Raw genomic sequence first — 22,553 nt, 5'->3', positions numbered from 1 at the left:
CGAATGTTTACTTCTCTGCAATGCCAGAAATTACGCTGTGAATGTCCAGTGATGATTTTAATCGAATTCATCATTTAAATGCGTTCTTTAAAGCCTCTTTTATTTCTTTAAAGCATCGAAATTAGAATTAGACATAGAACTACATTGTATTCACAAAAGCACATATCAGGTTTGATATATTTAAGTTATTGTGCTCTTGAGTTATAGTATTTACATGCTTCTAAAAGCACAGATCGACTCCTAGTTAGACTTGTCTCCCAAGATTTAATAAATGTCTACAGTATAGATATTAAATATGTATATAGAATTTTATCTATCTAGTGCTCTTCGTTTTGTAGTTATCGTGTTATATTCGAACAGCCAAATAGAAATCTTCCTCTGAATGGATTTTTCTCAAATTTGACAGACATCTACATATTTAATCTAAAAACCATATACAAATTTGCATCTGTCTAGCCAAAGGAGTTTGAATTATCTTTGCCGCAGACAGACAAAAACAGTGTCAAAAATATGCTTTTCACCCTTAGCGAAGTCTAAATTGTGAAGACTCTTTAAAATCTCGAATATTAATTTTTTTGTCGTTTATCATATTTTCTCTACGTATATGAGATAATAAAAAAGGATGAATGTCCTTGACAAACGAAATTTATTGCAATGGTGAAATATTATGTCCTATTTATAAAACTAGAGTTTTTAGTTTATGACCGTTGAGTAAGTAGTGAATGAAACCTCCATTTCGAAATTCTGATTATCCATAGCTTTTACGTTTCTTCATGGCAAAATAAGCAGCAGCGTTTTAGTGGCTTCTTTTAAATGTTTCTATTACCCTGTAAACGTCTAATGGTAATTTCTTTAGTTATGAATAACCAACCAATCATCATGGCGAAAATCCGAACTTTTCATAAATATCACCTATCTAGGAATTTCAATTGACGTTGAATATAAAATATTCACGCAGAAAGAATAAGTTTAAAGGTCTGGATTTTAATTCCAGATGCCAGAGCAAAATTAATTGGTGAATGGTAGTTAAATAAGGACAATACCAGAATGAGTTTTGATGAAATGTTACTTGATGAAGCAACATTTTAATGGCGGTTTGTTTCATGATGAAAGAAGGAAACGCATCGAATGATTGCATCTTTTGACTGTTAGAAATGACACCATTAGCTTCTAATGATGATTCTGCTCAGAATAAATCTAAGCACGATAAACAAAGCGGATAACAAAAATATTTATTATTAACTAAACATGAATAACCTTAATATTTATTATTAGAGGATAAATTTAATATTCACTATTCAATTGTAACAATTACTGTATGAGGAGGAACGTCTTACGATTAAATACTTGAATAAATTTAAAGGTCAGGATTTTAGTTTCAGATGATGAAACAAAATTAATTGGTGCATGGCTGTTAAATAAAGAAAGCAATGAAGGGATTTTCGACAGGGCATTGCTTGATGGAATGGTATTTAAATAGTAGACAACTTCGAATGACTGCTTCTTTTGAATTTTAGAAACTATGCCATTATAATTCAATGGTAAATCTGCTCGTAAAAAATCTAAAAGGCACATATTTGGATTTATCATTAAAAATACTGAAAATCGAAAAAGGACAATATTGATCATTAAATAAAAAGATTCGTTAAGCAATATTTTTTTTTTCAATTTATGGATCGAAATGTTATTATTTTTTTTAGTTTTGTTGATAAAGCGAAAATTACTGGTTAATGATATTTGAATAAGGAAGCGTACCAAGAATATTTAAAATCTCCAAAGGAAATAGATAGAAATCTTTTATATAAACTTAGTTAAATAAAAAGAAAATATTTTCTCATTCGCTTTCATTATACCATAAAAATTAATGATTTAACTAATCCTTGTTGCAAAAAATACTTTTTTGTAGTTAACTATGCATTAATCCTTTCTAATCAAAAAACATACGCTATTTTTCTTATATTTTCATTCTAGATCTTATTCATTTGTTCTTTTTTCTGTTCAAACTTGGAGACCGTCCCTTTTCTTTTTATCACGACGACAAATCGATTTAATCATTATCTTCCTTATTATAGAGCATTAAATAAGAGAAACCACTCATGCATTAAATTCTAATCTACATTCTAACGAAATGTAACAGAAAGTTGAAAACATGCTTAAGGAATTCTTAACTCTTTGTTTTTCTGTATAAATAAAAGTATTTTATTCAACATTATATTATATTATTAAAAAATAGTTAAATCAAATATTTAATGAAAAATTCAATAAAAATACTTCAATATTCGATATTAAATATTCAGAATTCAATAAAAGATATATTTTCTTCGTGATATTTGTAATTTCTTTACAGATATTTTCTTCGTGATAGTTTTAATTTTTTTTACAGATATTTTCTTCGTGATATTTGTAATATCTTATAAGACTTCAAGAATTGATTTGATATATAATGAAAATATATTTGGTATTCCGAAATTTGATCATTTAAAAATGTTCATATCGATAAATAATAATACATTTAAATAAATATTTAATAATGAATAAAAATTAATAATCAATAAAAATAGATTCGAATATGTTCGATACTTTTGAAACGCTATTTATATACAGATATAAATGTATACTAGCATGATAGGGTACGGTAACAATGAGTGCAATCTTTTCATAATTATTAACGATCGTCTTGCAGGAAAGCTAGAACCTTCACCTCCCTCCCCTCCTGTCCAATCCAAGCACTTTCGGTCAATTAAGAAATTAAGGCTTCAAACAGGAAGTAATTAATTATGTCCTAATTGATATTTCCTTGAATCTTTTGGTAGGAGTATATTGATGAAATATTCTTCTTATTGAGATCATTATTTTTTTTTAATTCATAGTATTCAGATTAACTTAACATTTAAAATATATTTCGTTATTTATTAATTTAATAAATTTTAGATGTTGTTTCTTATCTACTGAATTATTAATCATAAATTAAATCTAAGTATTTGGCAATTATATTGAAGTAAAACTGAACTTTTTTTCAGAGCAAAATATTTTATTTAAAAAAATGCCATATTTGATAAAAGTAAATAAAGAAAAAAATTGTCAGAAATATATTATTTTTGTAGTAAATACATGAAATGATTATAATAAATGAAATTCTACAAAATATGTAATTTTTATTTTTGTGGATCTTACATGAACTATATAAATAAAGAAAATACGCTATTTGAATTGATTGCATATTAATTACTTATTACTATATAAATAATTAGTTGTTTTATCAAGTAGTTTTAATTCGACAGAAAAATATAAAAATGCAATAAATTTCTATTATATATTTATTTCTGCATGAGACATATGATGGAATCGCATGGAGGAAAAAAAAAACATCGGAAAGCTATGTCATTATTAAAATTAAAAATACATATACTACGTATTTATAGTATTTCAAACTATAAAAATGTATTTCATGTTAATTTGAAATAATTTTTCTGTTTTTTACAAAATTTCATAAATGTAAAAATATTTTTCTAACAGTCTAGTAAATGATGTGCAAACGAGAAATGCATTAATTCACGCAAATATTTTTCTTTTCTTTTCTGGATTTTATTCTGCCAATTATTGAATATTTTTATGCATCTACATGGAAGGAAAATGTCACATAAAATTAGTAATTCATTGATATTAAAATATTTAAAATAAGTTACTATACAATATACTATTCAAACATTAAAAATAAATAAACCAAATTTCGTAATACTTTTGATTTTTGCAATATTTAGAAAACTATATAATTCATTTAAAAAATAATGTTAACAAGATGCAAACGATAAAAATAAACTTTACGGATTACAAAAATAATGTCTTTTAAAGACTTTTCAAATTAATGAAAAGAGATTTATTATTCTTGTTGAAATTCCTTAAAGATCTTTTCAATCGTCTGTTTGCAGTCACTAATGGAAACCTTAATTTAAAATAATTTTCAATTAACATTTGAATTAAAAACTCTGATTCAATTACCTCAGCAAATACAAAAATTTGAAATAAATCCATGCTTACTTGAATACAGTTTATTCATTTCGATTTCGTCTCTTACATTATTTTATTTACTGAGAATATTCTTTCAGATATTCATTTTCAATCAACTGACATTCATCTTTCAAACGAAAAAAATGTTCCCCGACAAATTTTTAGTCCCTTCGAGACATTTGTTTACAGATAACAGGAAAGGTGGTATCGAATTGCATTTTTATCTCTGGCGAAATTTTATTAATAACAAAACATGGCCGTAATCCTCCTACCCAGTAAATATTTAAAATACACAGACCCTTCATAGCTCGGAGCTTCTTCGTGTAAGCTAGATTCTAAAGAAAAGAAGAAACAAATGCCTGAAAAAAAAATTACGCGAAACGGTATTTTAAAGGTTCCTTCGTATAAGCAAATCTTGTTAGTAGGAATTTTCTTGGGTTTGACCTTCTTCGTACTTAGGCACGAAATGGATTGGCATTTCCGTAACCTAGCAACCGCCTCGCTCCGCTATTCTTTATATATTTATTTGCCTTTTTCTTCTTGTATTTTTGGGATGGAGTATATTTATATGGTCGCCAGTTTGTCTCCCTCGATGTTAGATAAGAGTTTGTTCGTGGGACCAGAGCCTATATGATACCGTAGAACAGGAAAAGAATGCAAGTATTTACTTCCGGAATTTGAATACATAACATACATATTTTGATTTGATTTTTTTAAACATTTCGCATATAAAATTCAATATACTAACTCGAAATTCTCGAAAACGAAATATGATAATGGATGTTGCCATATTTTATTTTACATGAAACGTGTTTGGAGATATATAACCAAACATTGCAATGTTGTTTAAATCTGGATATCGTGTTATTGTCCATATTTTTCATATATTACATGATTATTATAAAGAAATTTGTAAAAATGTATTTTCTAGTGCTTTGGAGCTCAGTTCAGACATATATTAATCCCATGTAAAAGCAAAACAAAAGCTTCTCAGGATGGTCTACATAATTTTTAACTATGATCAGATGACGAGGGTAGTACCCGAGTCTTCGTTTTTCATGTTTCTGCGTCACACCAGCGTGAGAATATTTTGCCTCAAAGAAATGGTGTGTATCAAGCCCATTTAGATGGCGATGTTTCGATGAAATCTGATTTCGAGTTTGAAACCCTCCAGTCACAATGACATTTTAAACAAGTCTGTGCAATGCTTAATGTGTGTCGTTGCGCAAATGTCTAAATAACGCTGTTATGCAGTGGCGATATTAGGAATAAATAGTGGAGGGTTAATACTTAAAATGAAAAATTTTATTCACATTAAAATAACATTAAAAAATGAAAAATTGCAATTTGTTTTTAATGTGTTAATATTTTTCTCTTCGTTAAAACCTATACATAAGAAACGTATTATTTAAGAATTACCATAAACTTATATTTAAAACAAATTTACATAACATGAAAAGGGAAATAATATACTAAAGACATCTAATAATAAATATGCTGCTTAATACTATCATCTTACTATTAAAACTTAATTTATATATGTAATATGTTAATTATTTAAAAGAATATATAGCTAATGATATATTATATAGAAATATATATAAATAAAAAATATTTTATTTGAAATATTTATTAACACTAAATTATAGCAACACATTAAATCTATTTTCACATAAATGATGTTCGAATAAGCTAGCAAAATATATAAGACACTTATAATAGACAAACAAATTAAAATAAATTTAAAAAATAATTTTAATTGGTTATAGTTACGTTATAAAAACTGTACTTTTCGGGTTTTAGTTTTATCAAGTGTATTTGCAAGTAAATGTTATATCTAATTTTTGTAAAATTTATTTTTGACTAGAAATAATTGCAAGATATAACGATATCTCTTTACCTATAGTAATTTTCGGGTAATTTTTACTTGCTTTCAATTTTGAAAATGAATTCTTTGTTCTGGATACCGAAGACTGGAAAGTTAGTAAAATACAAGGAGAATATTTGGAAAGTGGAGTTAAATTATTGGCAATGAATACGAAAATATTATATTTTCCTTTTAAAGTCACAACGAGTTAGCATAGACAAAAATAATGTTTCTTTAACGTTTTACAGAATAAACTGAAGCATTGGTTCTGCAACAAATGTATTAAAAAATGGGGCTATTAAAAGCTAAAATTTGAAATAAAAACTATCAAGCGATATTTTACATATTATTCGTCGCTTATCGTTTGATACTTTAAGTCAAGAATTTTAAAAGCATTCCATTATCTAAAATTATGAAAGGAGTATCATATTACCGATGAATCGATCTATGTTTTTTCAGTATACAAACGTAACACTGGTAGAAAAAAATTGATAATCATCATTTTCATTACACGAATATTTACAACATTTAAAGACTGCATTTCGTATTTTTGTTTATAAGATAAAATTCTTTCAAACTTTCTAACCTTAATACGGCAAATTATATTGTAAAATAAATTATGAAAAATATTATATCAATTATTATAAAAAATTGTATACTAAAATTATTTTCATCTGCTTCAATAAGATATTGATTGATTATTTAAAAACTGTTATATTTGTTTTTCAATAATAATAATAAAAACTATTGAATCAAAATGTGTTTATGTTCTTCAACAATAAAAAAATGAGTTTATGAGATATAAATCATCTGTTTCTACATCATTATATTTTTATGTAAAATTTCTCTTGCTTTCTGGGCTGCATATTAATCGTTTGCCCGTAAAATTTATCTATAGCCAAGTCAAAAAGTATTTACTTATACATTTTAAAATAGCGAGGTAAGGCAAATAGTATTTACCTTGATATTTTAACAGCTTGCTCGAAGTCAATCTAATAAAAAACTTGGGAGTCTAGGAGTGATCGGAAAAAGAGAGTGTTCTATCAGCAATAGGTCAAGAAAACAACTTTTTTCGACCAAAATCACTACAATTTTTATCTGATGATTGAAGCGATGTTTTGTCTGATGAGGGGTAGTGCTTTTAGAATTGATGGGGGACTGCTGTGTTGATGTCAGTTCTTCTCACGTAGGTTGGCGCTTTGAGTTTGTTGTATTGAGTATTTTTCTCCGTAAAATGTACCTATGAACGACGTCATACACTTAAATATTTCGTGGTTGGATTCACTCAAAGTTTGTGAAGCAAGTATTATTGTACATCCTATTTCATATATATATATATTTGTCAACATCAGATGTCATCCCCGGTGGCTGATTTTGGTATTTTGTGTTTATTTCTTTAATAAACTGATCGATTCATTCAAAACTGAATTTTGATAAGTTAATGTTTTATTTAAGATTTTTTTTAAAATTTTATAAACACTTTGAAAATATATTTGTTTTTGTTTATCTATTATGATTCCATACTAACCAGCACACTAAATAGATTTTTCTTATTTATAAATATTCGAAAAACAATATGAATGTAATGAAATTCGCAGGAACTTGTATTAGAATTAATATTATTCTAATATTTTATAGAATTTTATTTTTTACAAACTCATTAATTTTCCTACTAAGAAAATAAAATTATTTTATTAACCTTTTGCGGCCCTTTTTCGGTCTTTAGTCAGCTGCCTATTTGAAAATACGCCACTCTAGGTAAATCTCTTATTTTATCAGCATTCACAAATTAATATTACTCAGTATTGGTGCCTTTTCTACCGACTTGCGCAAAATACCGGAAGGGCAAATGCTGATGCAGGTTACTTAATAATCAAAATAATTGAATTTATAATAAAATGTCATAAATTCAATGAGATATATGAACATATAATTCCAAACCTCAATTACAATAACATGAATTATAAATATATAATAGTGCGAAAAGCAGATATTACAAGTTTAGTTTAATCATATTAATGTCCCGTTTTAAAGCAATACTAGGGCTAATTTGGGATGGACCTAGTAATTGTGAACCATGGTCAGATGAAGAGGACGGCACTTGAGCTTGCAACCCTTCTCTAAACTTCCATTTCACAGCTTGAGGACGTTTTGCCCCGACGGATTTAACTTTCACCAGGCCTGTTTACATGATTGTTCTTTGGCGGAATCGGGTCTTGAACCTGAAACCCTCCGGTTCCGAAGCCGAGACCTTATCACCAGGCCACCGCGGCCTCAGCAGATATTACAAAGCTTGCAAGCCTTCACTGTTCAGTAGCTATGCCAACATAGAAAATTTTATCTGTGAAATGAGGGACCGAATTTTCTGGAAAGTTCCCGTACCTCTAGAATAAAGTTTCAAGATCTCGTATTTCCCAATCAGGCATATAGTACTTAATATGGATACAAAGCAGCTAAAAATTATTGCTAATTCAAAACTAAAAACAAAATAAATTCGACGAGAATTTTCTGTGATTTAGCTCATTTTGAGGTGAGTTTTAAGATATTATTCATATTTGAAATTGTTTTTATACAGATTAGATAAAACAAAAAAAAATAATTGAAAGTTTTTTGCAATTTAATAGGAATTCGCTTGCCTCATTTATCTTCAAAAATACCTCAACCATCCATCCAAAGTATTTTTTCTAATAACGGTGCATTAAATGTATCACGACAACGCCGAATTTAATACTGATTTTTATGACATTATTATTTTCTGATAACGATTTATTAAATCTTTCATGACAACGCAAACTTTCAAGTCTGAGTTTAAAATGGGGGTCCTTACGTATATAATAAAAATCCAATTTTATAGAATATCTTTTTAAAAGTATTATATGATACAAATTTTCTTGCTGTCTGAATTTAATCGTACAAAAAAATTCTTACAAAGATTTCGCCATACTTAAATCCTTAATTTGCTTTCATACGAAAAATTACTAAAAAAATGAGATCGAAAGTAACACGTTTTTGTTTGGTTTATTTTATTAAAAAATCAAATTATACGGATTATTTTATTCTTTAGCTTGCAGCTGATTATGAAATTTCACCTACCTTCTATTTCTTTAAATATGATGATGTATTTTCAAATGAACATTTTTCCAAACATGCTTAATTTTAATGATGTATTTATTTTTTTCTTAAACAAGAGAAAAAAATAGACTATATTATTTTAATTTATATAATAATAATGCTATTAGAATAAATATTCAGAACTTTTGAATCATACAAATTTGGAATTATCGTGGAATAGTAGACATTTCATAAAATTATCCGTATTTCTTTCCAATTTTTCTATTTATCTTTCTTATTCTATTAAGCAGAGATGCATTTTTTCTTAATATTTGAAGAAAAATTATGTACCAATTCTGTATTCTCCTATTTCATGGTAAAGAAACAACATCGAATATGTTCTACTGCATGTGTGTTTCAGTTTTTCTTATCGGTAACAAATATTTCCCAAAACACATGCATAATAAGCTAACTGAATTTCACTGGTTGACATTAGAGATTTTTGTTACTTATATTTTCCATGAAGATCTTTTACAGAACGATAGCATACATTAAAATATGAAAAAAAAAATTAACCTACTGACTACCTTGTTTGAGGCAAAAAAAGTAATGCTTCGGTAATTTCGATTTTTTTTCCGCCAATAATTAAAATCATTTACGTCACATCCCAAGAGAAACTGATTAAAAGATAAATTAAGAAAACTCAATTCCAGAAAATCGTAACTTGATATTATTAGTCTTAATTTATTTATCGTTATATTATATTTTAAAAGTAATTGCATTTAATTATAGCAAGGGTAACTTATACGCACAAAAAAAAAAAAAAACAATAAAAAGTAATGAGTGTGCAATATATTTGAAAAGGTATCAAAGAACCTATTTATGGAAATATAATTCATAAAAAGCTAATGTTTGCTTTTTCTTACACGAAGGATACGAAAAAAAGTATATATATAATAGGCAAAAAAATTCGAATTCGATATTATGACGAATCACCACGTTTCAATCCTCTCCGATTAAGAAAAACATGTTTTTAAAATGTTGTCTGTCTGTCTGACCTAGAACACGATAACTAAAAAACACGTTGGAGGATGGATGAATGAAATGTGGTATATAGAAGCTTACACTACATTTGAAGATTTCTATCAAGTTTTAATGGATGTCCAATCAGAAAAAGTATGTGCGTGAGGCTATCCAAAGACAAGGGAAGAAGATAACTTCAAAAGGGAAGAGTTAGAGAATAAAATTACACACAAGTTTATCATCTAAAGAGTAAATCTATATCAAATTTGGAACCAAATCTGTCAAGGTATTCACCACCTGTAGATTAGAAATTTCACAAGCATTTAAACGAGATAACCTAAAAACAAATGCATTCAAATGTATGAAATTTAATATATGATTTTATGATTACAAATAATTGTGTGTAAAATTCAGATTTTAATCGAATGGAACAAAGCGTCTAAAATGCACAATGTATTTCTGATACTTTTGTAGTCACCGTATACAGCGATTATCTTCAAAGATTAAAACTGTAATAGGTTCCTTCGGAGCTATTACTCGCTAATTGCAATTGCTAGATTAAAATTACTCAAATAGATTTATTTAAAAATACATAAATGCATCAGTGATTATGCTAAAGAACCTTCAAATGGTTCAAACCAGCCGATGGCTAGAAATATGAGAACACTATAAAAATGATTTTTATGTGCGAATTTGCTTCGAAAGTATTATGAATTTGTAGTATTGCATAAGAAAGTATTACGAAGTAAGAAAATATTACCTTTACTCAAGAGTTTGTCTAATCTATCTAATATACGTGACACAGAAATCGCTATATTACTTATTACGGAATGGCAGAACATATCATTATACGAAAGTTTCAGCAGACTGCTTTATTTAGCGTTTCTGCACTTAATTCACCACTTCGCAAATTAAAATTATTATATTAAAATACTGCTTGCCGTATCAAACACTTCATCCAGTCAGAACCGCTTATAGTTCATTATATATATATTCTATTAATTTGTAACCACAATAATTTGTTGCAGAATGATTCAATTAAAGTCCTAATTCCGTAATTAAAGTCCTAAAGTCCCTATCAAATAAACTGAATTTTTTAAATGCATTTCATGTTAATCACTTAATTACTTTAAAAAATCAGCAATCTTGTTGAGCTAGCTGGTCACCAAAAGCGACTAATTTTAAACAAAAACTTTTGAAAAAATCCTTGCATAGCATCTACTTTCCCAAAAGCAATTACGTTTTATACTTGGCCACTCTAAGACCAATTTTCTATCTTTTGAGAGATTGTTACAAAATTCTTGTCCCATGAACAGTATACAGATATCATCTAGTCTAGAAGCATTATCATGTTAAAATCAATTTCTCTATAAAGATATTGAAGCAAATAAAGTAACAAGATATCAGTTACATCGAACTTCTTTTCGTTTCTTAAAAACAGAGAGCCTTATCTCTTCTCGTCTTGTAGCCAATTATCCTTGTCAGTACGAATCGTTTTTCTTCATCGCCGAGAGAACGGGGGTCTGGCTAAAAATACTCTCCATTTTGTTATTTGACGCTAAAGAGACATTTTGCTAATTTTGACGGCCAACCCTTCCCTTTTAATGAGCTCTTTAATCATTTAAGCGGGGTAAAAGCTAACATAAATCTAATTGTTGATTTAAAGTGCCGTGATATATAACGAGGTTTTTAACTAGAAGAGGAATGGTACTTTATCTTCCGTACTTAAAGCAACACCTTTCTAGCTCGCTGTAAGTAATCTGGTGACATTGATGAAAATTGGCTTTCTGTTTTTGACTGTAAAAGTAAACATGGAGATACCGGAGTTATTTTTTCCCATCAAAATTATTTGTCGTTCCAAAGCTAACAAATATGATGCCTTTCACATGGCAAAGAGCGAATATACTACTTCTTCAATTAGTTATACTAGATTTATGTTTTTCAGTCAAAGAAAATTTCTAACAAATCAGTTGCATTTCATATGGTAAACTTTTTGACTGCAAAAGTAAACAGAGACACCGGAGCTATTCCCCCCCCCTCAAAATTATTTGTTGTTCCATGGCTAACAAATCAGCTGCATTTCAGATAATAAATTTTGGCAAAGAGCGAATATACTACTTCTTTGATAACTTATTATATATGATCACTTCTTTGATCACTTATTTATATATTTCAAAAATGATTGTCGAATCTTTGTATTTATGTATATTATTATATCATGGTCATTACATATATCAATCCATGTTATATATTTTATATCATGGACAATTTGATATACACAAGTGGTTGGAATTTCCATTGCCTCATCCAAAATAGGGCAGTTTGTATTTATTATCCAATCTTAGGCATCAAATAGAGCGATCATGGCTTAATGCATTACTTTAAAACCATTTTGGAATTATCAATATACAATATTTATCTCAATCAAAAAAATTTCAATCATTAATGAATACTTTCGGTTTTTTTTTATTTTTTATCTTTGGAAAGAACAAGCTGTATTATAACCGCATATGTAGCTTTTTTTATTTTTGAAAATGTATCTGATTTGTTTAATAATGATGATATTTTAATGAAAATAATGACAAAGTCCATAAAGAAACAGAGGAAGCTCAGATGGATTTCTACAAGCACGTTTATTTATATAATATTTGTATAAGATTGATTGGGCATCTAGTATATATACTGTGGCTTTGCTTCTCTCTCCATGATATATTATCTCTGAACATTGCTTTTTTCACCTGATCATTATAGGATCAATCATGAATTAAAATTAATTAAAGATCTTCTGATCAATGATAATTAAATTAATGACATATACTGAAATATTCTATAACATAAATCGAATTTCATTTTGTTTCAGGTAACATAGCAACTAAATTAATGCAATCATTATGTCTCATACATCCAAAACTGCAATCATTAATATATGTTAATTGAAAATATCTATGTATAGTATAAGATAAGGGCATTTGTAAAATCCACCAAATTAAAAAAAAATCGATGCAAGTAGGGAAGAAGATGAAAATAAAATGATTGTCTCAAGGATTTGATTTAACGAGTTTATTAATTTTGTTTATGCATATGCATAATTTTTTACATATTCAAGAAAATTACATATGTGGATAGGTCTCGGACAACATCTATCAAAAGAGGGTTCCCAGCGAATAATTCCCAATATTTTGCAGTATATATGGTAATGGTTAATAAAAAGAAAATTAAATGAGATTGTTACAATTTGTTTTCATTTTTAGTATATGTATCTACAGTTCTTTATATATCTAAGCAGATGAGATATGCAATTATGTTTCAGACATCACACATAAAAATTTAGTGAATAATTTCTGATATCTGCTAATAAATACGGTTGTAGCAGTTGCATTACTCTTATCTTCTCTAATGGATACTAGATGGCGATGCCTGTTTAGGCCATCCCATATGTCATCCCATAGTGCATTGCGATTGTAATTAGAATGAGATGTGACGCTGATTTGTGATGCTGCGCGCGTGAATGTCTTGTCTTTGTGTTTGTGCTTGTTTAGTGTGTGAATGTGATTATTAAAAGAAATGTTCCGAAAAACATTCGTCCTGTTGCTTCCTGCATGGATCTTAATAATCTACATACCACCACACGGTTAAAATAATTAAAAAGGTAATTAATTTGCAGTCTATTAAAATTTATAAATTCTTTTATTATACATCTCCAATAATCATTATATTCATAATATATTATTTCAAACATTATATCCATATACACATTCATTTACGCATCTAATGCGATATGCATTTTGTATTTAAGATATAGAATACAACATATTTGAAGTTATTTGGTGAAACACTAAGTTCGAATAAAAAATAGTTAAAGTAAATAAAAAAGAAATTTAACCACACTTTTTGATTAATATCTTGCAGAGTTATAGTACGGTTCACTTGTGCTAGTTTTTAACTCAATTAATTGCCATCTAAAAAAACGAAAAATAATATTATAACAACCCTCCCAAAAAAAGGATTGAAGTAATATTTCAGAAATCCATTGCTACCGGGACAAACTACAAATTTCATTATAGTACAAACTACACATTAATATTTCATTACAATAATCATATCCACCTTTCATTATTTAATACATTTAAAAGTCAGCCTAAATAAACACTAAAGAAATTGAAAGACAGAAATTGCTAAATAAATTACTGGAAATCATAACATTCGAATTATATACAAAGATTGGAAAATAAAATATAAAAAAAATAATTTTGCATAAACTATGGGCAAAGATGAAAACTTTTTGATTTTTCATGATATTTTAATCAAAATAAGTGCATCCTTTCGAGTTAATTTTCAGCGCAAATAACAATAATTTTCAAAGTCGTTAATGTTTTTTACTTCTTAAGGAATAAATACAATTACAAATAATTTAGCAGTGTTTATAATTATGAAAAATAACGCTTATTACTGCCTTGAAGGAGGTTTTAAAATTATTTTTAACACATAAATTGAATATTATTAATCAATAATAAAACTGACAGTTCACAACTTAACGTGCTCAATAAAAATTATAACCGTAATAAAATTTTTGATTTCAATTAGGTAGATATATGTAATAATATAACGATACTAAAATTAACGTAAAAAACTGATAATTTTAATTACAAAAAACAAACAAACAAACGTCATTATTTAATTGAAGGTAGAAATAAAAGTAACATTTCAATCGAAAAAGCTAATTGATAATTTTTGTTCAACAATTATTAATCATAAATGTGTATGGTACTTAAATATTGTATAGCTTTTGAAAGGATTACTGAAAAATAGAAATCATAGTTTTATGGCAAAATATATTTTAAATGAAGATATAAATTTCTGTAATAGGCATAGCAATTTACTTAAGTGGTTTACAAAACTGCATCAATATATTTTATAAATATATACATTAATGAATGGCAATATCTTCATTGTTTGATTAATAAATTTTATAGATTCTTTATTTTTTTAATTTTAAAGATTTTAAAAATATCTTATTTAACTTACGATAATTATTTATTGACATCAATATTAATACACAAGACAAAAAATATAAAGAAGCAATTAATTATTTAAATTACTTCTTAATTGCAAAATATATATTTAGATAGAGCATATACTTTTTTTTATATATAAAGCAAATAATTACTAAAGCTAAATAAAAAATACAATTTAATTAAAGTTTAATTTTAGATATATTGTAAACAAGTTTTTAATGAGACGCTGTGCGAAATTAAAGCTAATCAAAATATCTCCTTATATTTATTTTGTATTTAAAAAACATTTAGAATTAAAAAAAATGTCTACGAAAAGGTAAGAAATCTGATATTATTGTCGAAAATTTAATTGCCATATGAACTTAATAAAGCAAAAATGAAAGAAACAAGAAGAAATTTTTCACAGAGATGTACAAATACCTTAACGTTTCAAGGAATTTATTTTAATTTTTAAGTAGCAAATTGATAAAATAAAGAATTTTATTTTTAATGCGTTTTTCATTGGTTTTATAAAAATGACTTTAAAAAAATACAATTTTTATACTAGATTGTTTTTTGATTGTTCGAACAAATATATATTAGCATAAAATATTTAATGATGTAAGATCGTTTGCAAATAACTAAATTTTAAAAGCATAGTTAAAAAAATAATTGAAGTGTTTCTTTACATGAGAAAAATTCTTCATCCTCTAGAAATTTACTTATAAACATATTTTATCGACAATGTAACAAATATAGAAAATACAATGCCACTTGGAATAACTGTCGTTAAATAAAAATTATTATAGAAAATTTAATAAATATACTATTTAAGTGACACATGAAGAAAAGTTGTAATTAATAATTACTATCTAAATAACAAATACATGCTCGTAAAAAATTACAGATGTATAGTGACAAAATTTTGCATTCGAATATAACATGGCGAAATATTACAACGAAAATTGTAAATAAAAATCCGAAACTGCAGTATTCCCATAATATCAAATCGATAGAAGCAGATAAAGTTATAGTAAATAATCATCAATTTAAAAACAAATAAATACTCAGAAATAGTTTAAAAATTTTAGAAGTAAAATTAATCATTTTAACATATAATAAATAGAAGGAGAATTTAGATTCATTTCATTAACAATTTACGAACTCAAAACATATAGCTAGTACTTTTTCCAAAAACCAATGTCTTCTAACTCTCTAAATTGCCACTCGATGAGGCAAAATATTTATTGAAATAAAATATTAGTTAAAAGAATTATTTTAGATAAAACATAATATTCAAAATTAAAGTGTAGAATTGCTTCGTTGGAAGAATATTCAGAGAAAGCAAATAGAAGTTAAAAAAAAACCTAAATTAAATGCTGAAAAATGTATAATTATTGCAAAATCTATCGATTATATTAAAGACAATTGCTTCTAGAATATATATAAGATTTAAAGTGAATATGTACCATAATAAAAAATAAAAAATTGAAGTCTTATTTCAGAATTTTGCGAATTGTATGTCGAAAATGTGAATAAAAGACGAAGATCTTGATAGAGAATAGTTTAAAATGTGATTGTTCTAATCAATTATAAAACAATGATCTGAAAATTAAAATGAAACCGAAGTGATAGCATCAAATGGACATAGTTTTAGACAAGTATATACGTCATAATATATCCGATAAGACCATTTGTAAGAAAATTCAACTATGTACAAAATTTTTAATAGCAAGTTTGTCAGTCAAAAATGTATTAAAACTGAATTTATTGCCCATAAAATGTTATTTTCCCGTGAACATTATCTTAGTGTCGTAAAGTTTATTGTAATAGCCATCAAATACTTTGGAAAACAATTTCCGATAAATTTTGTTGTTAAACGATATTTACTAATTTGAAATAAAGTCACTTCCAGATTTACAACTAATATTTCTTTTTTAGCAATAGTAAATCATAATTTGTACCTAAATCGTTCATATATATAAAGAGATACAAAAATGCTTCGAATTAAAATTGGAAATTAAAATACTAAATAAAGATTTGGAAAACTAAAATTAACATTTTTCATCAGCGAATTAATTTTATTTTTCTGAAAATAAATTAATTTACATAATTATATAATTAAAATCAATAAAACTTATATAGTTATCTATTATAACTATGAATGCCAGAATTTCCAGTATAAAAATGCAAATTGGAAAAGATATTAAGTGAAATGTCAAAACCTTCTTCCTGCTATTTTGTTTTTTAAAAAGTTTTGTGAATGGACAAAGAATCCTAACAATTTTATCCCACAAAAGTAAATAATGTGCATTGTTTTCAAATTAAGTGATGTGTATAACACTACAAAATTAGTTCAAGGCCATCTATCTTGTTTTAAAAGAGTTTTATGAAAGGGGAAAAAGAATCGATAAAGTTTTGGTTTAGAAAAAAATAAACAATATGCATTATTTTCATATTAAGTGGTATGAATGCACTGCGAAATTTGTACAAGACCATCTGTCAGCTATTTTTTCTTTTAAAAAAGTTTTATGAAAGGATAAAAAAAAAGCCGATAATAATTTTTGCTTACAAAAACAAATAAATAATATGCACTATTTTCAAATTAATTCACTAATAGTATCCGAAATTGAGCCATTACCGCAATGATATCAAACAGAAATAAATGAGATATAATAGCTTTAATATGTAGCTCATTTCAAAAAATAGATAGAAAGCAAGAATGAAGGAAAAACATTACAAATGTCATATGCTTTCTAATAACATTTGACAAAACGCCGCAATTTTGGAAGTGTTAGTCGTTGAAATTTTATGCAGGGAAAAGAATTGTTGTTAACAAAGTGATAATGGGATTGCATTTGTTTGTAAACACTCATTATAAGGGAGGGGACATTAAAGAAGCCGAGAAAGTATCGAAGAATCGAATTTCACAGGGAATGCAAAATGATTATTTGTCACGCAAAGCTGCAGGGCAGGTGTTTCTCTGCAACCGCTTCACCTTGACAGATGCAAATTTTTGTTTTCGGTATATGATCCAAATCGAAGCAAGGCATTCTTATGTTTTAGCGAAATGTAATTAAAGTTTTGAAAAAAAAATGTAATTGTAAATATTCATTGCAATCTTTCAAAAAGATTGCAATATTTCTTTTTAATGGTTTTTCTTTGATTGTTAATATTTATGATTATTGCATGCGATAATTTCCCAAACCATATTTGGAAATCTCTAGGAATGCGAGTAAATTTATCATTTTCTAGAATACGTGATTAAATAAGAGAAAAGTATAAGTTTTTATAAACAAAATTTAATTACAGATATCATAAACGTTAAACATCCGAATAAATGGAAAAAATACATGCAATATATATATATAAGAAAATATAATCAAGATGATAAAAATCATACAAATTCTAGAAATTTTGGAGCTATGCTTGAAGTTTGTATTTAAATTAAAATGTTAATAATTAAATTTTCAAAATGTGACTATTTTGAAATATACCTCAGAAATGAAGACGGAATTTGAAGTTATTGAATATTTTTATATAAAACCAATGGAAACAAAAGTAAACTGGGTAGTTAGGTAATAAAATATGTTGAATTTTTAAGCTACACAACAAACATATAAAGGTAGTAAAAAATTTATACAGTGAAAATATAAATCGTATAATATGGTGAAGTATATTTATACGGTGAATATATAAATCTATTAAATAAAAGATAATGTGAGTATATTGCTTTCAAAATGTACAATAATTAAAGCTAGTAGCGTCGTATTTGTTTGTAATGAAGGAGAAAATACATTTATGATATTTATACCTTTATCTCATCAATACTCTGTCAACCATTTAAATTAATTAATTGTACTTTACAATATTGTTAATAAAATGGTAACCCTTATAAGTAAAAATCATATGCAATCATTAGTAACCAATCAAATCAATGGTAACCAAAATAAAATATTATACAATCATTATTTTTTTAATAAAGCGTTAGATATTTCCTTATAAAATCATAACTTAAAGACAGTCGATCGTTGTTTTTTTTCCGCATTGCTAACAAAAATTACTGTATAAAAAGGAAATTGCTGTTTATATTTCTTAATTTCAAAATTATTATATATTATGTTAACTAGCTTTGCTACTTCTTTTGGACTACGAGGATATGAAATTCGATTGAATATTTATATCGATTTCATTGTAACACATTGAAAATATTCTCTCAGAAAACGTTATAAGAAAGAAAATTTGAAATCCATTTAGCTATTTCCAAAGGAGTATTTCCGTGCATTATATGAATGAAATATTCAAATTTTAAGAATATTAAATTAATTTACTAATAATTTTGCAGCACTTTTCATAAATAAGTTTAAGATAATCCTATTTGAAAATCGAATAATCGTAATAATTAAAATGTAACGCTACTTCATTTTTTCATTACCGCAGCCTCATCATCGATAAAAAAAAAATTTTCGTATTAATAAAATCTTTTTTTCTTTTCTACATTTATTATTATTTGAAAAAGTCGATTTAAAATGTTAAATTTCGCAATTGTTTCCAAATACCATGGTTTTAAAGAATACAAAGTCAAACATTCTATCGAACAACTGGATGAACTGTTCTTCTGTACTCTGGAAACATTTAGAACGTAACCATCAATCGTATTCGCGAACATAATTTTGAGATCCCTCTAACATTTGTTTTAATAAAAAAAAATCATGTCATCATTTATCTTCGTTTTATTGATTTCGTGTATGATCATCAATCCTGTGAAGGACAAAATTCACATTCTATTTGTATAAACTTAAGAATGTAGAAAATTTACGTTCAGCTATTTCTTATTCAATAACTGAACTGACTAATTGTTTTAAGATTAATCTAATTGTTAATTAGATTAATTATTTCACACTTATTTTTAATATTTTAAAGCATCTAATAATATAACTAATTCCCAATAAAAACAATGATTTGATAAAAAAAAAATTAATGATGGAAATTTATATCGGAAAAGAATATTTGTTTCAGAACAAAAAGTATTCAGAAATTTAAAGTGTGTGAAATTAACCATTAAACGGTATAATGAAAGTAAAAAGATGCAATGATTAAACTAACTTCATTGTGACCCTAAAATGTAATGAAGTCAAACGGTGTTTTGTAATAAAAATTAGTAGCCTTTGAGCTTTATCAAAAAATAAATAAATAAAATCTGAAAGTAAATCATAGTCCAATATAAGAATTCTAACATTCTGTTGAAAAACCCTACATGTTCTTATTTGTAAAAGAAAAAGAAATATTAAGAAAATTAAACAGTGTATTTGAAGTATATATAAATCATAATAATAAAAAAAATCTATCAGATTTTAAGTTTGTTGTAAAAAAAAATCTTCTGTATCGATATTAATTATAATATTAAAAACACAATTATATCAACGGCAATTTCCCATTGTAAATTTTTGATGTTCCTTCAAAAAATCAAATTTATTCATCTCATATAAAAAAAAGGAAAAAAAAAAAAAAAAAAAAAAAAACGACTACACAGTCTGAAAAATATTATTCCCGATGCATCCCCTGAAATTTGCCTGCAATCGAACTACAAATGTGAGCGCTCCAATGGAAGAAGAATCACATTACTCAATAAAAATTATTTCACACTCTGATATAAATTCCGAAACTTACCGTCGATAAACAGCAGCCGAAAAATCCTTTTCACTTCATCTCTGTTATAACCCCCATTGTTGCCAACAAACTGCAATGGTCCTTATTTGACTACGATAAATATTATGAAGCAGACGATAAATTGAGATGAGAGCATCGGAGAACGAAAGAGTTCGGGAAAATGCCCGTTCTGTTGTCATCAGTTGCCTCGCACCCCACTTTTAAATCCGTACATTGCGCCACTCGGCGGTCCCAGTTACACGTCACCCCTGCACTTACCCTCCCTCCCCTACGATCGTGCCTGCATCGCGATGATGACGTCGTCGCTCCAGCAGCTCTGGCAGCGCCCTCTGTTCGCAGGGGGGCGATGTGCAAGATTTGGCATGGATACCACATAAGAAAGGATTTCGAGTGGTGAAGTTAGAGATTATTTTTTATTAGTTAACCTATTAATAAAAAGGTAATTATTTTTGAGAGGCTTTTAGAGAAGGAATTAGTAAATTTTTAAGTTTTAATTAAAATTTTACTCATTCTTTTAATGAAGAGCAATAAGAGAAAATATACTCAAGATATATATTTAATAGAAAGGAATATATATATATTGATATGATTTAGTTTTAACCAAAACCTTTTTCCGAATATGGTATTCGCAATGACTGAAAAAATAAATTACTATATTTTACCATACACTGCATACAACTCACACATTTTTGAAGTATCAAAACGTCCATTATGTTCAGTAGTATCAGAATACTACTACAAAAATGCGTGTGAACTCATCAGAATATTGCAACACTTTATACTGCACTCAAAAATGCAGTATTCTATGTTCATAAAAAAAAAATAATAACCCGTCTTTAATTAACAGCTTAATTTCTTTCCTGATTGCTAAAATATTAATATGGATGTAAAATATCACCTTGTTAATGGTAAGACTGATAAATATGATTTACTGCGCATGCAGATAGAAAGATATATATTCTACGAAATAAAAAGTGAGGCAAAAATGTCCTTTTTTGGATTAATTTCCATTGAAAGCATATTTCTTAAATCTTAATTTAAATATTGGCAAAAGCATGCGACTAAAGGGTTTGATGGAACAATGAAATAAATTTGAATTTCATCTCAACAACAGAAACAGTTTTAGAGATTGTGAATTAAATTCATTTAAAAAATATTAAAATTAATAAAACACTGAAAAGGAATGAAATTTATTTAATTAAAATTGTAATATTTTGAGATAGCATAAAAATAATTTTTTTGTGATAGCATTTTTGGAAATATATGGGTGCAAAACACCAATTACTTGCTTAATAAAATTTATTTATCAAATATTTACCTTATACTTTAATCAACATTTGAGCCTACAAATGTTGTTAGTGTTCTTCAGCTTATCTTGTTTGAGGCCCGGGCCATCACGAGCAGACAGGAACTATAAAAATTTTTATATAAAATAAATAAATTAACATTCATGTTTATATTTAAAGAGATAGAGAGAAGATTTCTTGGAGTTCGTCATTGGAAATGTTCCTAAAACTATTGTAAAATCAAGACATGGATGTATTTAATGTCTGGGTTCATATAGCTTGTGGATCCGGCTTTCAGTGGACAAGTTGAAGGTCACATACACTTTCATAAAAGATTATTAAAGGCCTTACAAGCAGGACTGTTGTAATTCAAATCTGTCATTATGATTTAGAATGGTTTCAATTTGGTACATAAAAGAAAATTGGATGGTGGCCCTGATATCGTCAGTTCCAAAAGAGCCATTCATGTTGCATAGAACCTGGATGAAATCCAACTAAATGGATGAACTAAACATCTGCATCTGATACAATCGTCGACAATTTCTTTGTTAAAGAGTAAAAAGTATTTATAAAGTTTAAAATGAAAGTAATTTGGATTTCAATTGAGGAAATTATTTTGTGTCCTAAAATACTATCTTTTTATTCTTAAAATTT

General features: G+C 26.9%; 1 protein-coding gene across 1 annotated transcript in view; it reads right to left on the bottom strand.

Annotated features, from left to right (window-relative positions):
- LOC129963973 (protein O-mannosyl-transferase Tmtc3-like) overlaps positions 1–20,789 on the bottom strand; it is a 334,865-nt gene extending 314,076 nt beyond the window's left edge. The window contains exon 1 of the mRNA XM_056078611.1: positions 20,614–20,789. The gene's annotated coding sequence lies outside the window, so the exon portion shown is untranslated. The remainder of the gene's footprint in view (positions 1–20,613) is intronic.
- Between the last annotated feature and the right edge of the window lie 1,764 nt (positions 20,790–22,553).

Source organism: Argiope bruennichi, chromosome 3 (genome assembly GCF_947563725.1).
Source record: "Argiope bruennichi chromosome 3, qqArgBrue1.1, whole genome shotgun sequence".
Lineage (NCBI taxonomy): Eukaryota > Metazoa > Arthropoda > Arachnida > Araneae > Araneidae > Argiope > Argiope bruennichi.
This window is presented reverse-complemented; position numbering and strand designations above follow the sequence as displayed.